This window comes from Cyprinodon variegatus, unplaced genomic scaffold (genome assembly GCF_000732505.1).
Source record: "Cyprinodon variegatus isolate N-32 unplaced genomic scaffold, C_variegatus-1.0 Scaffold2218, whole genome shotgun sequence".
NCBI lineage: Eukaryota > Metazoa > Chordata > Actinopteri > Cyprinodontiformes > Cyprinodontidae > Cyprinodon > Cyprinodon variegatus.
This window is the reverse complement of record NW_015152671.1, coordinates 7,382-12,746: the sequence shown is the minus strand read 5'-3', so window position 1 is coordinate 12,746 and position 5,365 is coordinate 7,382. Positions and strand designations below refer to the sequence as shown.

Below are 5,365 nucleotides of genomic sequence, written 5' to 3'. Positions count from 1 at the left end.
TAGAAAGTGAGTGGAAGTTTTTCATGTGTCGATCCTGTTTGTCTAAAATATGGAGTGACAGCTGATAAGGCATTACAGTCAAAGACTGAAAACAATGGCATAATGACTCAGTCTGTTAGAATGATTCAGCAGCCATAAATCACCGCTCAATGTTTTAGGCTCTAAACATCTAAGCTAAATGTTTTCTTCCTCCTCTGCCTGCATCTCTCCAACATAATGATCATTGCTGACAAACACTGCTGTGGCTATTCAACAATTCTCTGGACCACAATAAGGACCACACAAAGTGAGAGGTCCACAGATAATACAATTAATCAGACTTTATTCTATGTCAACACAAAGAACCAGTTAAAAGAACAAACTGGTTAGTAGAAGATTCCCATCAACAACATACGGAAGGCAACTGAAGGTGTGGGGGAATACTGTTTTCTGCTAAATCTATGTATAGACATATATTCAGCAAATTAGATATAAAAAAAACTTCTTCTTTTTTCTAAATGTATATTAATAAAAAAAATGGTTTGTAAAAATTTTGTAGTAGCTCCACCCGATGTAAATGTGTTTGTGAAAAGCATTGGATCATCAAAGCCACAGGAAAGACAGTCACTGCTGCTGAGAATCGTTATCTCAGTTTATCTGCTTCAATAAGGACGAAGAACTCAGAAAGGAATGGGCAGAATTTATAACACAGACATCAAGAGACAGAGTGACATGATGCACAAAGAATGCAGTTTAACATGTTTTCATTTCTTTACTAAGAAGAAAATGTGATACAATTATGTTCACCTTTTCCCCCTGTGTGCTCGTTGTAGTTCAGATCTGTATCAAAGGTAAAACTATATTTTATTGACTGAAATGCATAAAACTGATGCGTTCTAATATATCCATCTACTGATGAAAGCACACCCACAAACTGATTAAGTTAATGTTCTTCTAAGGTTTGAAATGTTTTTGATAAAATAGAATTAAACTGCTTCCTTCTTTTATTGATGAGAGAGGAGGAAGAACAACTGTTAATGGAGAGTTATTGACTTTGCAGCATCATGAAGGAAAAAATTCCAACCCCTAAAGAACACAGAAAACTATTCCAGTCATTCCTCATCACTGCATGAAAAGTGGGATTTTCGTCAATATACGGCACTGTAGATTGTCGTGGAACTTCAGGTTAGCGGCAGTTTACGNCAAACTGCTTGATCAAATGCAGCTGGAGGATTGAAGTGTTACCTTCACTGACAGACTTTTCACTGATTATTGATGGATTTAGAACAAAGAGAAGATGGAAACTGACCACAGAGACATGAGTTGATGATGATGAGCAGCAGGATCCTGGAGATCATCTTCTCCTGAGGAGAGGAGACAGAGGAGGTTTCTAGAACTTCAGTTTGTTTGATGAGGATCTTTGTTTACATCATGTGTGAATCTAGAACAATAAATAGAAACAGCAGGGTCAGTGACCTTTACAATCCAAAGACATGTTTCAATCCAACTAAGGTTCATGTCTTGTCTTACATGAACCTTAGAAAACATTTGAACAGTTGATCAATTCTGAAAATTAATTGTATTAAAGTATCATGTGTGTTGATTGCAATTTTAGAACTAAATAAAACAACTAAGTCACACAAAGAGAAGGAACAGATTTTCACCATAAATGAATCCTTGGTAATACTTTAGAAGAAAATGTATATAGAAACAGAAAGACTAGACTTCAATAGGGCATATATATAATGTTCCCTTCTATTAGACTTAGATGATAATGAGTCATTATGGACCTAATGAGGAACAGGTTGCAGATCTGATGCTGTTTAGAGCAGATCTGATAAAGACACTTTAGAAGAACATATTTTGACTTGAATAAAAAAAAAACAATCCAATTATTGAGGAAATATAGTTGATCAAAGACTCTCTGTAAAGTGTTTATTTTCTAACTTATGTCTGTCAGTTCATCAGGTAGAACAGTCCCTTGCCTGGTGGAGTGGTTTCCAAAATGAAACAACTTTTCTGCTGTTATGCAGATCAGGGTCGGTTCCAGGCTTCACTATATGAGGGGCAGGCAGAAATGTGAAAGCGGCGCATCTTCATCTGTAAACATTATGCTGCATATTTATTGTCATTGTTGATTTGTTTTCTCTTTATGGGACTGGGCTAATAGCTAAAAAAAGAATTGATCAAGAACAGCAACAATGATAAGATGTATATCAATTAAAGGTGTAAGTTTAAGGAACAATCATTACTGTCATGGCAACAGATTCAATATCTGTCATTCTAGCACTATTGGAAGAGTAAATGAGGCGTGAGAAACTGTGAATATAATTAAAACAATATTCATTTGGGGAATATGGATATAAAAAAAAGAAAAATTACGTTAAAATTTCTTTTCTTTCTTTCCAAAATTATTCACCCACACACTCACACTTCAGGAGAATATAGGTAATTAACCTAACAGTCATGTTTTTGGACTGCGGGAGGAAGCCAGGGTACCCGGAGAGAACCCACGCATGCACAGGAAGAAGATACAAACTCCATGCAAAAATACCCTGGGCCGGGAATAGAACCCGGAACCTTCTCGCTGCAAGGCAGCAGTGTTACCTCTAGCAGCTGCAATGAAAAAAAATCTGATTATTTTTCATCTTTCTGAAAATCTAATTTTCACTTGTATGTTGTGTTCAAGTCACCTGTGAACTGCGCTTTGCATGCTGCCAGAGCACGTGATCAAGTCCAAGTTCCAGACCATGAGAGTCGTCTCTGCATCCTGGGTCGATGATAAATAAACGCAAGTAGCAAAGCAGTTGCATATAATCAATGTTCAACTGTTCAACCCGGCTACATCCAGAGCTAAACAAACTTTGCTGGTCCAATGTCAATATATTAGTTTGGTTCATCAACTGAAATGTTTAGAAAATCATTTGGAACAGGGCAAAGATTTTAAGTGTCAAATGCAGTATTATTGTTTGCATTGCAACATAATATAATCAGGTCATAAGAAGCGATTAAATTCAGATTCTGTGGAGTCAAATATTTTAGATGCGATATCTGGACATCATTTTTTTATTTCAGCAACGTTATACTTTTTCCAGGGTATAGCATATTAGAAATTTCTTGAATCCACTAATCTGTCATATTTTACATTATAATGGGAGATACCAGAAAGTCATCTTCACCCTCAGGGCTAAGCCCCTGGTCTCCTAGAATCCTAGATCCTGCTCTGACTGAATGTCTAGGCTACTTTATTTGTTCATCAATAGTTTTGAAATAGCAGAAGCAGAAATCTGTATTCTTCATGATGCAACATGAGCAACTCAACTAGGCAACCTCAAGAAAAATGTAGCACTATTTCTATTATTTTGCCCCGTGTGCATCAATAGTTTTAAGCAGGCTCTAAGCATCCTATTCCTAGCCATGCTTTGAATGATATATGAACTCACCTCCTTCTCTCTTTCTTTCCCCCTGACCTGTTGGCTTCCCAAAGCTCAGCTTAACTTGTTTCAGTGTAGATTCCTTCATCTTGCCTCCATTTTTCACCACTAATAACTGGTGGCCTGTTCTATCTCGTGGTGTTCAGAGCGGGGGCGGCTGACTTTCACGAAGGAGCTGCATAATATGATAAAATGCAATGCCTGATGCACATTTCACTCAGTGTTAAAATAACCTGATTTTATAAGGTGATTGTTGACTTTACTTTTTTTTTTTATAAGCAAATGAGAATGCATGCTGATCTTTACACCAATCTGATGTTAGGGAGTGACAAAGACGTCCTCGAGATGCCTTTTAGTGGATTACAAATATAGGGCCCAAAAACATCAATGCATTAAAAAAATAATTAATAAGATTGATACGATTGTTACTGAACTAAATTAACTGTGGTGAAGCTCCTGAAAACATCTAGTAGGAACATTTCCTACACCTGATAGATCTGAACAATAAGAGAGAAAACACTGACTCAGCTGAACTCATGGGAATCCAACCCTCAATGAACACTTTCATCTATAACGACATTGATACTGTACAAGAAGCAACACGCTCTCTCAGTGAGTAATATCTGAACAAAAAAAATGCCGTCGGTTCCGTTTGCAGGTTTAATCAGGCCAGGAGTGAAAATGTGCGTTGTGACAACAGTAGGTTTGCATAGGGACATGTCTTTACCAAAATGTTGGACCGACCTATTTGTCCCTATACCAATAACTGAATGTGAACAACATGGTTATAATTAACAGCAGTAGTTGTTGCAGCAGCTGCTTCTTTTCCTCTCGCAGCTTCTCTGCCTGGTAGCTGCAGCTGCCTGCTCTTTCCTGTAACTTTCACATAGCAGTGCATCAACTGTGCTGCGATGTTTAACTTTCTGATTTTTCTGCCTTAAATTCCTCCTTTTCTCTTACTGATTGCTTGTTTTCTAGTCTGCGTTCTTGGAGCACAAATTAAAAAAATAAATGACACTAGAATACGGCGGTTACCAAAATTAATATTAGGTTATGAAACAAGTCCAAATTAAACAACTATATATTATCTACACTAAAACAGGCGAAAGCTTCTGATCGCAGTTCTATAAAGATGAAGAAAAAGTTTTGATTTGTGGAACTAGAGAAATGAAAGTAACCAACGTTAGGATTTCTTTCTGAATCTAAATATTCTGAGTCAGGCAGGAGTTCAGAGAACTGCTCTCAAAATGAACAAAGACTGTAAACTATCAACATTTCTGATTCCCTTTCACCAATATTTATTTGCTGTTACTGTTTTCATTTCTGACGGCAGTTCAGGTATAAATAACAGGTTTTATCTCTTTTGTAGATCATAACAAAACGAGAAAGATGCTATAGATCTGCTATTTTTTTGTTTTCCACACAAAAATAGTTCTATTTAATTAACTTCTACTTCTAGAAATAGAATAAAGACAAACAGAAGAAATCTATTTACACTGATTCTATTTTTCTACATTTCCACACGGTCCATAAGTAAATTAGTACAAATATTAATGTCTGCTTTAATCTGACTGTTAATTTGGATACTATTACATTACAGATAAGAAAGTGTTATATTGTCTTTTATAATTGTTGAAAGTGATTTTATATTTAAATAAACTTAGGCTCATTCTTAGTGTTGTGTTTGTAGATGAATTCACTAAAATAAAAATGACATAAGGAGCTATTTAAACAGTCAGACAGTAGCAATATAGAATGATGATAAAAGGTTGTGTTACATTTAATCCTTTACTATTAAAAACGCACTTGTATAATAGAAACATTAAATGATTGTAGGAAACAGATATAATGATGCAGGGCAGCCTCGGGGTGAAGCAGCAGCTCTTCAGTATTATGGAAGAAATGTGTTTGGAATGTTACCATAAAATTAGGGCTGTAACTAATGATTATTT

General features: G+C 36.0%; 1 long non-coding RNA gene across 2 annotated transcripts in view; it reads right to left on the bottom strand.

Annotated features, from left to right (window-relative positions):
* Positions 1 to 1,192: 1,192 nt before the first annotated feature.
* The window catches only part of LOC107080684, an 11,206-nt gene continuing 7,033 nt past the window's right edge, over positions 1,193 to 5,365 (bottom strand). The window contains exons 2-3 of one of the 2 annotated variants that reach the window (XR_001480973.1): positions 3,423 to 3,588; positions 1,193 to 1,420 (exon numbers count right to left, since the gene is read on the bottom strand). This is a non-coding gene — a long non-coding RNA (uncharacterized LOC107080684). The remainder of the gene's footprint in view (positions 1,421 to 3,422; positions 3,589 to 5,365) is intronic. The other variant, XR_001480974.1, reaches the window with a different exon arrangement.